Source organism: Anarrhichthys ocellatus, unplaced genomic scaffold (genome assembly GCF_004355925.1).
Source record: "Anarrhichthys ocellatus isolate YVR2014 unplaced genomic scaffold, GSC_Weel_1.0 scaffold42, whole genome shotgun sequence".
Lineage (NCBI taxonomy): Eukaryota > Metazoa > Chordata > Actinopteri > Perciformes > Anarhichadidae > Anarrhichthys > Anarrhichthys ocellatus.
This window is the reverse complement of record NW_022280072.1, coordinates 1,093,546-1,106,045: the sequence shown is the minus strand read 5'-3', so window position 1 is coordinate 1,106,045 and position 12,500 is coordinate 1,093,546. Positions and strand designations below refer to the sequence as shown.

Here is a 12,500-nt window from a genome sequence, read left to right as displayed (position 1 = left end):
GAGAGAAGGCCTATTAAATTCTAACAGTAGTGATATTTCTATATCAACCATGCAAGAGAGAATAGCTTCAGTTCATATGCAATTAAAATGATTTTTTATCTAACTTTATCATTTCAAAAATACACACTAATTGTAGGAAGAAATGATGCATGAAGAAATGATGGTGGAAGGGGAGAAAGAGAAGTTGAGGCACTGAGTCACAGACATGACTTCAGCTGCACAGACGCAGCGCCAACCAGCCGCCTCCGACTGACCACTGAGTCCAACAGCCGAGCAAAGCAGCCAGTTTAAACTCGTTTCCGTGCACATTTTATTTGTGATGTAGAGTTTAAAAAAAGAAACCCAGATAAACAAGTAAATGCATACCACCTTAGTGACTTCACATGCAACTATTCTTATTAAATGTTGACAGTGGGACAAGGATGTGTTCAGTTTTCACACACATTATAGCAAAAGTATCCAGTAGTTTGCTTCACTTAAACAGCTTAGTGTAGCTATCTGATTCAAGGCACAGTTAACTACTTGGAGAAACCAGCTGGGGTACTTTTACTGCAGCTCAAAGTCTGTGTTATACTGTATAACTGAGGTTAGTTTTATTGTTCACACCATGTTGTCTTATGTAACAGAAATGTACAGCAAATTTGATGTAAGTACAGAGAAAAATCTAGAAATCAAGTGATATATATATACTTTGAATATCATATGAGAACCTCTAAGTTTAGTTTAAGTTTTCCAAATGCTATGTGGTTTTTTTAGCTGCTTTATATCTTTATTGTAGTGCAGGTGACATGCATTTTGCTACAACTCAAATGTAAATCCTAAAAGCCATCAACAAAGCAGGGTTATCTAAACCCAAATATACATGACACAAAACAAAACTACCAGACCAGTGTGGGAATTTTCCCAGAGAGACATATCAGTGTGTGTATCTGTGTGTATCAGACACTTCCCGGTCTTCGTCAGCAGCCAAAAACAACATTTTCCTGACGTTTCCCCATTGAAATAACAGAAGGATCAGCAGCATGCTGCTCGGCGGTCTGGTCAATGGGACAAGACTGGAATACAGTACAGGCCTTCATTCACACGCTGTTCAATCTCATGTCAGACACTGTACAGTATTATTCCTAAAATATATCATCTCTATGCTTCTCCCTTGTTGCTTGTGTCCACCAGCAGTAACTGTGTCTGCTCCAGTTAACCTCTGACATATATGAAGTGCAGGTTCATATGTGCTGCCTGTGGGAAACAAACCCAGACCTGTTGATTTTGAGCTCATTGAGCTCTATTTTTGACCAGCAGGCTTGATTTTGTAAAGATACGGGTTATTGAAGAACAATTTACTCTGTTTTCCATATTGCCTGGCTACAATGATTGGACATGTGCATTTGGAAATATGAAAAACAAAATCTATGTTGTTGTTGTTTTTTCCGAAAGATAAATGCTGCGGATCCAAATTGAGTCTCTTAAATTCAGAGCCAAATGCTCAAGTGGACCTTTGAAGAAATCCTGTAATCAAGTCGACCTCAAACTAATCTCGTGTGAGCAGCGTTGACGGTCCACCCGCTGAATGTCGTGACACTGATTAAGGTCTGACTTGCCTCTTTCTTTGTGCCTTAACGCAAAATCTTATTGCTTTTCTCACTCCCATTTCCTGCAGCTTCAGATTACAGCCACTTCCCACTGAGACGCCTCTTTACTAAGCTTCACTCCTCTTGGCTTTTCCTTTGCTAATGAAACACAAACACCTGATGGCTTGTGTGCATATGGAAGTCAAAAAAATGTGTTTACCATGTGCTGGAGAACATTTATGTAAAGGCTGATTGTGCTGTATCAGGGAGGACTGACCTTTGGTTCTATATTTGGAGACTCTCAAAGGACCATAATGGTGTGTTTGCCTGTTTTAGCCCATTTACTGCAAATCACATACACTTTGCATGACTGCTCACTGTTTTGAAAACATGCCATGAACTGGGGATGTGGGTCAGTCTCTGAGTCTAAATCCCAAAACTATTGGATTGATTATTTTAAACTGATGTAGACATGCATGGTTCCCAGAGGATGAATTCTCTTGACTTTTCATGAAGGAATTTCCACTCCTCTCACACTCACAAGTACAAAACAAAGTGCAGGACATATCTCTTAAAGCAATGCTCACGTGCACTAACATGCCTTTAAAGCGTGCGCGGCCGAGCCATGGTCATGATTTAGTGATTGTTAAAATCTGGAAAATTGATTTCCTGTGTATCAGTTGTATTGCCTCCTCCTCTGGATCCAGCTGTGTTTTCAATACCTGTATGAAGGGAACAGCTGTTATTCCACCACTGGCCTCTGTTATAGTAACGTCAGATCAGTCCGATCAGTCAGCAGCGCTGGAGTAACAGGCACAGGTTCACAGTTCTGGAAACTTCTCTCCATTCTCGTCTTACAGGGACACAGCAGGAAAAACTTATTCATGTCCTATCTCGGTTTCAAAAAAGTATCCACTTCAGGATTTTTTCCATTTCACTTCCAAAGACATATTTCAAGCGTTTAAGGGGAAAACTGTAATAAGCGTTGTTTGTTATGTTCATCAAACTTGAGTTTTTCTGCACATCAGTTCTCTCGTTTCGTAAAAAACTTCATACCAATAATATACAACAAATTAAACTGGCCTTTGTGTTTGTAATTTTGTGTGGTTTCAACATGTTTTATTTTTGCTTTTACTGTTTTATGTTTTTTATTTCATTCTTTTCTAATCTTTTATTCATATTTTATTCTTGTAAAGCACTTTGTGAATTTTCTATGAGAGGTGCTGTACTAAATAAACTTATTATTATAACAGCTACACTTTGCAGTAACAGAGATTTTTCTGAACTGAAAACACCAGCAGTAACTGTAAAAGAGAGATTTGACTTAGAGAACCGCAACGAGGACCAGCTGCACAAACCCATTTATTGGTTAATTTATTCTCATCGCTCCTGAGAGACGAAGCAGGAAAAAGACAGGAGATCGAGGTCACATACAGTAGACTTCACCACCTGTATGTCAGACCAAAGCATAGTTAGATATGAAGTAGGTTCGACTTCTGGGGCCTTTTTAATAAGCACGCAGGAGCACATACTCTGGACGAGAGAAATAAATCCTTCCATGTGCAGTATGTCTGGTATTTTACAGCTGATTAAATAATGTGTTCATCAAGACCAGCAGACATTAACAGGCAAAGCTTGGTTTGGATTTCACTGATCTGAGGTAAAGTCTGTAACCATGGTGCCGGCAGGTAAACTGAGTCCTTCTACATTTAGACGAGGCTGCGAATATTACATACTGAGAATAATGTGAATATGTTCACTGATAACAGAACAGTTGTATTTTTGTCTGACGTGTCTAATGAGGGATTTTCGGCATCAAAAAAGTATTGTTGAAGTATTGTTAGCACTGATAAAAAGTACAGACAATCATTATAATCAACTAAATAACATAAGAAATGTTGTTTTTAGCCACACTAGCAGAGTGGCTCTAGGGATGGCCATGTTTGTTCGTCATTCCGTCCAACACTTTGGTTCTTAGTAGGTTAATAAGCAACTGCTAGCATGCTAACACAGTAAACTAGACACAAATGGGCTGTTAGCCGTCCTAAAAACACACTTCTAATTGATTAACATGCAATTAATATGCTCTCCTCAAAGCTACCAGACTTCAGTCAGACAACAGTATTTTTACCTCACTGATGATCGTAACATACATTCAAACTCGACAGAAACAAAATAAAACATCAACAGTTTTTTTAGTCTTTCCACTGCTCCAACAATCTTTGGTCTAAATAAACCCTTAATTCACCAAGTCAGATGTGAAAAGAAACATCTCTCCATAGTCTTGTTTTCAATTCAGCCTGACGTGAACAAAAATCTAAACTCTCATCTCTTTCAAACAGCTAGCCTTCATGAAAGTCTATGCCTCAACACAGCTCACTCCAGGGTCACATTTATCAAAATAAACTAGAGTCAGGTCCACTGACACTTCGAAAAGCTTTCAGAAAAGTACCAAAAAAATAAACCTGGGCTGAAAGTAATCAAAACAATGTCCTTTAAAGTAGAGAAGCATGTTTGACACATTTCAGAGGTCCATGGGAGCATTTTCTCATGAAACACAAGTCAAAGTGTTACACGTTGTTCTGTGAGAGCAGATCCACGAAGATGAGAAGAAGCAGAGAAGAATGAGAAAATAAAAGAATAAAAACATTGTGACTTCACCAGTTTGTTGGTTCAGTGAAGGACGGAGATGTAACGTTGAGTTTCACATCAGGTCAGACCTTTGCTGTGCTGTACCTCGAGACTATATGTTGTAAATAAAAGTTCCTTGGAGTAACTTAATACAAACTTAATACGCTGTACATTTAAAGTTGATAATTTAGAGGCTGAAGAAAATGGTGAAATCTATTTGAGCATATTAATAATAACAGTTAGACCTACTTTCCTGTAGATACAAATCATTTCATACAGAAAATTATAGCATGACAGCCGTTCACAGAACCATTACTTTCTCCCAGAGGATCACATGCAAAAACAAAACCATATGTGGTAAATGATACTGAAAGTGGTGGCAAATTACTGTCGTACCAGTGGGAGTTATGACATGCCATTTTACATTAAAAACAATATCTACCATGTTAGTTATTCACTTAGACTAATATCAGTCTGTAGATGTATCCACAGATATGTTTAAGTGCTCAATCACAGCACCATTCAGACTGGACAGACATTAAGTATCACAGAAAGAAGGACCTTTGTTTGAATTCAGCTTATCATAAACACCAAATGTTGATAGGCAGCAAGCAGCGATTATTGTGTCAACTTGGAGCAGAATGTTACTGAATAGACTATTGACTTAAAGTTCTACTTCTGGGGGGGAAAAAAAAAAAGTCTGCACCCCATAAATATCAGCTCCCTCTTGGCTAGTTCAGGAAGTGGTGAAGGGCAGATCCTCAACTCAGAAACCCACGAGCCCACAGAGCTCACCAAGAACAACACAGAGATACCTGTAGTCTGCTGTTCTGTACCTAAATGTTTTAATCAGAAGGACAAATGTAATGCATTGGAATTCTAAATTAATATTATTCACACGAAAGGTCATAAATAACAATTCTTTGAAAACTTCACACACAGACATCAACCCAGTCACCAGAAAACAATTTGGCAACAATTTCGGATATGTTGAATGTTAATGTTTGAACCGATAATAGTTTTCATCAAACTTTCAGAAATGCAAAATTGGTTAAGTTTAGGCAGAATTTTTTTTTGGATAATGTTAGAAAAAAGATCAAATAATAACGCAACAACGTAGCGCAGCGCAACAATGTAATGCAACAATGTAATGCAACAATGTAATGCAACAACGTAGCGCAACAACGTAGCGCAACAACGTAGCGCAACAACTTAGCGCAACAACCGTCCCAACGTAACTAACATTTTAACAACCGCCCATAGCAGACTATCTCATTTAACTTTACATAACAAAGTATAACATAACAAACGTTAAGTTTTGGTTTCACACGGGACACGAACAACGGTCTCCCGGGTGAAACTCCAGTGTTTGTTTGACCCATCTACCACCCCTTCAACTTAACCTTATTTTCTTGCTAGTTACAGTCATTATCACTTTCAATAGCGGTCGCTTGATATACTACATCACTTGCTCTGACCGGATGGAAAAACGTCAACATTCAACATGCAGAAATGTACAATACCAACATTATTTCCTGGCGAATGGGCTGCAGAAATCCATCTCTTCGCCTTCTAAAACATCCCAGAAACGCTCTCATGCATTGGGTGAGAGCTTGCTGCAACGTCCTCCGGCAGTTTATATTATGTTTTCCCAGGCTTTTTTGTTGGTATAAATGAATCAGATTTTCCTTGGAGGGTCGAGCCCAGTGCACAGAGCAACGTTGGTTTACCACCAGGTCCAGCAGCCTGGGAAAGCCTGTAAAGTCAACACGCAGGTAGGTTTACCTGGCTCCGTTCCCAGCCTCTGTCTCAATCACACACACAGACACACAGCAGCGTCAACACTTGGGGCTTTACATGAGACTCTGCAGAAGAGGGAGCAACCAGTGGAGGGTCAGGAACAACTGAAGGCTTCACCATCCAGACACCAAAGAGTCTGAGAGGTGGAAGACTCAAAGGTCTGAGGCTACTTAGAAGATTATATCTCCTCATTCATAATCACAACGTTCAAACACAGGTCATCATTTCTGTTAAACAGTATGACATTATGGGAAATGTAATTACAATACTTTCACGTCATTCGAATAACAATGTGACAAGTTAATTTGTAGTATAACATCTTCATCACAACATCTGGTGATATTTAGCAGGTAGCTATAGTACTTACCATATTCATCATCTTAGTTTGGCATGTTAGCATGCTAACATTACAATTAGCTCCAAACACACAAAGTACAGCTGAGGCTGGTAGGAATGTCATAGTTTGACATTTATCTATGTAAAGATATGGTGGAGTAATGTCTACCTAAGCAGAGAACGACCCCACTGGTTAGCTCAGTGCCGCCGCTCTGCACTGCACTCATACAACCAACAGCGTCATTGCAGAAGCGAAGCACCTGCCCTCCGGTTCCTACTCAGGTAAACACTGTTAGCGCTGTTAGCTGCGAGCTGCGTCGCCATGTTGAGAGGCAAAAGAAATGCTCCCAATCTCGTATTATGCGAATAACAATCCATTTATTGGCTTTGCCGTGCACAAACGTGAACATCTATTTCTAGTTTCCGCTGCAAACCAAACACACGAGTCTTAGCGCATGACAACACAAACTGTCACAAACCATTTGTCCTTCTGGGGTCATTCACCTGACGACAACCGTGACTTTATTTTCCTGAGCCCAGGATATTAGCACAGCAACACACAGAGGATAACAATTACATTCTGGTTATTCCAACCCAATATTTGGCTCTTACAATAACTACTTGACAATTCCCAACATTTGGGGAAATGCATTGGATGCTGTAATGGTATCAAGGTATGCCACATGATCGCTTACATTTCTTAACAGGGACCACAGATGAAAGTTAGTTTCAGCTCTATCTGGTGCCATGAATTTATTGCGTGGGGGGCGTCCCGGGGGGCCTGGTGGTAAAGCCCCATGCCGTATAACCACAACATCCCCGGTTGAGTTGCAGGTGGGGAAACTTGGGGCCCAAAAATGACGGAAAAAATATATTGCCTCAGTTAAATAAGCAATAAATGATGGCAAACATTCGGGCTGTACGAGCTGCTAAAGACATGGCAGTTTCTTATTTGCACAAAGTTAAATTATATCAACAACAAATGTCTCTCAGTTCAGATCTACAGATAAAGCCAGACATCGTGCTATAAACTGCACATACAGTATACGTATATAAGGGTGTGTGTGTGTGTTTATGTGCACTTTTGGTGCTGGGCCTGATTGCTGTACAGTGTGCCCGCATGTGGCACACAGTAACCATCCACATGTGCTTTCTATTACATCCTCTTGTTTCTCCCTGAAGGCCGTAACACAGACATTTAATTTTTATGGGAATGCATGAAATCTGAATCACGGTTCCCAATCAGTCCCAGGTGGAGCCATGTAAACTCACCGCAATAAAATCGGAGAGGGAGGCGCACGCACACACACACACACACACACACACACACACACACACACACACACACATGTAATTAAACAATCATAGCTGCAAGAGAAAAGCGGACAGAAAAACAATCCTCTATTGTCTAAGTAAGATGTGACACCTGCTGAGAAGTGTTCCGGTCTACATGCTTAATTGTAGGATATCTTGAACCACATGTGCACATGTAATGATATACAAGGCGCATTTATAGTGTAGCTCCATGATAGAGTGGATAAAAACAAGACTACTGTGTCAGCAATAGTTTTGCAGCAACATGAAACTACTTCTTCTCCGGCTGGGCTGCAGGGCTTTAAATCCATCTGGTGAATCCTGTAATGAAGCAGAGGTAAAAGCTTGAGGTTTGTCTTTAACGCCGTAGTTGCTTTTGTTGAGGTTAGACTCACTACTAAGGCAGGAGCACACCTGCTGCAGCTCCTCACTGACTGTGCCAGTCGGGCCCTATAATTGCATGAGGACATGAACTGTTCACACCAGTGTGTAGGTGCTCGTAAAGGCTACCAAATGATGCTTAGTGGCCACAAGGGAGAAAGAAAGTGAGAATCTGCAGGAGAGGCTGTGTTTTTTTATATTTTTATCTACCTATATTACAGCATCGACTCGTAACCGTTCGTTGTGAATATCGAGCAATGACGAAGGGCCGTGTTTGTTATGTAAGAAGAGTAGCCTAAAATCTTTGACTGGAAATCCATTTTGATTGAATATCCAGACCCTGAACTTTACAGCTACACTGTCAGATTGGAAAAACACCAGTCTACGCCAAGAAGCTCTTTTTTTCCATTTCCCCGTTAAAGCAGAGGTCCATCCTCTGGACGCTGCTTGAATCAAAAGCATTAATTTGTACTCAAGATTCTGAGTAAATAGTAAAGTACACCTCTATTCTTAAACTACGCATATTATGAACAAATACCTGCAATATTCTTTTTCAAAGTGAAGGAGCTTTACTGTTGTTCAGGACAAGATCATATAGTTTTCTGCTCTATTCTGCATTACAATGTATTATCAGTTAAAAGTATTTGTAAGTTGTATTTTACTGTGGGTGAGGTGCAGCTATAGTTTGTATTTTTGTCCAGTGGTTCACAAACTAAGGGTCAGGCCCCCTCTAAAAGGTCAGAATATAAATCTGAGGGGTCGTGAGATGAATAATGAAGCAGGAAAGAAGAAGAAAAACAGTCCTGCTACACAAATTTGTGTTCAGATTTTGGATATATTTTCTTTTTTGTGACTATTGTATAGTTTTAACAGTTATTGAAATTAAGCTATCAGAAAAGTTTAGAGGGGAAAAGCATATTCGGTATATATACAGATAAAACGGATGAACCCCAGGCAGTCACTGCTTTTCTTTATTGCTAGTCACGAGCCAAAAAATGTTGGAAAGCAATGGTTTAGCATTTTAAAATGCATTGTTTATAATGTGTTTTTAATCCTAGCTGACAGATAAATGTGGAGGAGTGCAGTAAAAAGTACAATAGTTGAGGTGAAAGTAGCGAAAGTGTCTTATACTTAAAGGTTCTGGATAGGATATTCAGAGCGTTAATATAGCAGCAAATAACTATTTGCCATCAGGGAAGCAGAGAATAAAGTCGCTCTCCCTTGCATCTGCCTTTTAGTGCATGTGAGCGTGCCCCACTGGCAAACCACATTTCAGCAACATCCTGGGGTTGATTCCAACCTTGTGTCCTTTGTTGCATCTCATACGCCTATCGCTGCCTCCATTTCCTGTCTGTGTCTCTACTCTGTCAAATAAAGGCAAAAATTCCCCCAAAAATCCTTAGAAAAAGCCAATGTCGTGCATATCAAGCCTGATACGTCAGCAGTAGCATGTCATTCACTGCCCAGGCTGTCATTTGTGTGACAGTGGCAGTCTGCAGCACGTCATGAGGTCCTTCAGATGTTGAAATATTGTCTCAGATCTTAACCCTAACAGCCTGTAATTATGGAGGACGGGGGGGGAGAATAGAGAGACGGCGAGGTGGAGAGACAAACAGAAAAACAAAAAGAGACTGCCACTTGTAAACAGGAGAAAGAGAGAATGACGGAAGATGGAATAATCCATCTTCCAGCTTCTCTGCAATTATTTGGTTTCTGTGATTCGAACGGCCTTCTCTGGATCAAAGCAGCAACCTCATATTAAAGGAGACATATCATTAAAAATTCACTTTTCGAAGACAACCCAGTCAGCTTTTTTTGTGGGCTGTCTAGATCAGAAAACATGTGATTCAACAAGCCAATCACATTTGGATCCCCTTCCAATGTCACATGCAGGCTCATTAGAAAATACCACTCACCTTTGCAAAGGTGAGTGGTATTTATCTCGCAAGCCAATCAGAGCAGACTGGGCTGTTAAAGGAGCTTCGAAAACATGTCTTCTGTCAGACTAGTGCAAAGAAAACAACCAAAATACACATTGAGGTGTTTCATTTACTATATTTTCTATGCGTCTGTAGATTCATCCTAAATTCACCAAAAGTTAACAATAGATAATTCCTCATTTGCATATTTAAACATAACATTGCATAAAACTTGTAATACAAAAAAGAATTGTCTTAACGTCTTTAATCAACTGGTGAAGTTTCATGGTGATATCTATGAGTTATCAGAGTAAATGTAATTTTTGTCATATTTCTTGTCACTAGAGCTCAATCGTCGTCTCACCTCTGATTTTGGACGCAGACCTCAAGTCAAAAACAAAAAAAGTGTTCCAAGCTCAGACATAAGAGGGACCAATGCAGTCTGCTTTAGGCTGTACGCGAGTAACCCAATCCCCCTCAAATGACGGTGATGAGTGGGGTGCTGGTTTGGGCAGGGTCGAAGTTCAAGCACGTGTGGGATACAAAGTCAACAGCGCAGTATTTAAGGGATGATGTTCACTGAAACGCCGCTATTTATACCAAATTACAGCATGCACCTCAGCTAGCGAGCCTGCAGCTGGTTTTCTCTTGCCAGAGGCATTGATTTCGAAAACACTTCCAATCAAACAACGTCTGCGTTGAGTTACAGCTGAGCTAAGAAAGCACCGGGCGCTGTGTTTTGAATGTGGGGCTGAAATTACAGCCTCTGCTGTGGTGTGTGTGTGTGTGTGTGTGTGTGTGTGTGTGTGTGTGTGTGTGTGTGTGTGTGATTAAGGCCTTTACGTGAGGATGTCAGTCAGCCTCCAAACTGTGGAAGGGAAGGGTCGCTAATTGAAATGGCATGTCAGACAGATGCAGTGATAACTCACTCCTAACGTGGTCCCTCTGTACTCTGTATGTGTGTATGTGTGTGCATCAAATATCAAGTTACAGCCAGATAATGGAGCGATGGCGTGGGATCAGATCCCCCTCGAACGTTGTCTCCCTCTCTGTTTTCCAGCTGTCTGGACAACACTGACTGTGAGTACATTATCCATCACAGGCATTTCATATATGTCCCTGTCAGAAGCAATAACTCCTCCATCTTCCCTTGACAAAGAGCTTATTTTACTGTGATGTCGCACGCACGCACGCACACGCACACACACGCACACGCACACACACACACCTGACCTCAGGATTACCTTGACCTCTCTTTAACAATTACTCCATTGATCGCCGCCGCCTCTCCCGAGTCCGATAAATGTCAGAGCTCTGAGCTCATTCGCATTCTTCACTCTTCAGTGTCGAGTCGAGTTACCAAATAACTTCAACGAGGTAGAAAAGAGGCCTCTGTGTTGAACATCCATTGCTCACATACCACAGGAGGACACCTACACACCACCTATGTAACACCTACACTATAGGAAACACACACACACACACACACACACACACACCAACTCCACGACACAAAAGCAGGACATGCACTGCAGGGAGGGAAATCTTTTTCAGGGCTGTAACTTGAGTATTCGACATTTCATCAGCTGACCACAGCGAACAATAAATGAGTTAGTTTTCCAAAACACAAGTCCCGAATACCCCGCCACAATAAAGCAAACAAAAAAATGTGTGGGAGCTTGTTGGAAGGCATTCAAATCATCATTTTAACGTTAGTTACACTTCGTCTGTCGCTTGTAAAAAAGAAGAGCTTGAGCCATTCTGCACAATAGAGAGACATTTGTGTGATGCAGTAAACACTCCAACTTCCAGAGGGAATTACACTTAAATACTTAAACTTGTCTGTTATTTGAATTAATTAAGAAATGTGCTGAATTTCATGCATCCAGAGAATAAAAAGATTTTTCTTTAAAGTTTGCAGCAATAAGCTTCAGTTCAGTTTTGATGAGATTTAGAAGGAGACACTTTCTTCATTCATATTCTTTTCCTCATTCCTGATTATATTTTGAAGTGAAACGTTGTTTGAATAAAGGAATGGGCCTTAATCACATCCAACCATCATGGCTTCAGTTTGAAACAGCTGGATCAGTTTGAATCTGGCACGCTCTGCTCTGCTGTCCACTCATCTAGTCTGCCATGCAAACAGCAGCTATAGACTTCAACACAAAAGGTGCACAGAGTTTAAACAGGCAGCTGAATCTCTCTGTACGAAATACTCCGAGGGAACTCTAAGGCTCTCTCGTGGGCTTTGAGAGAAGGTTGTCAGAGTTTAAAGTCCCGAACTTTACAGTCCAAACGATGATGTAAAAGCTGGAAAGAGTTATGGTGAAAAGTGTGAGATAAAAGGATGACTCACTTTGAAGATGTCTTGTCCTTTCAGACCATTTGTTCAGAGATGTTTTTTTTAGATTATTCCAGTTACAACTCAAGCTCTTCTCTCTCTCGCACTCTCAGTCCGTCAGATGCTCTCTGGGCTGATGTAAGACACCCCTGCTCATAGGAAAAGAGAGAGAGAGAGAGAGAGAGAGAGAGAGAGAGAGAGAGAGAGAGA

General features: G+C 40.6%; 1 protein-coding gene across 2 annotated transcripts in view; it reads right to left on the bottom strand.

The window, feature by feature from the left end:
• The window catches only part of ddr2a (discoidin domain receptor tyrosine kinase 2a), a 29,536-nt gene extending 17,133 nt beyond the window's left edge, over positions 1-12,403 (bottom strand). For both annotated transcript variants that reach the window (XM_031868328.1, XM_031868329.1), the window contains exon 1: positions 12,306-12,403. The gene's annotated coding sequence lies outside the window, so the exon portion shown is untranslated. The remainder of the gene's footprint in view (positions 1-12,305) is intronic.
• Positions 12,404-12,500: the final 97 nt, after the last annotated feature.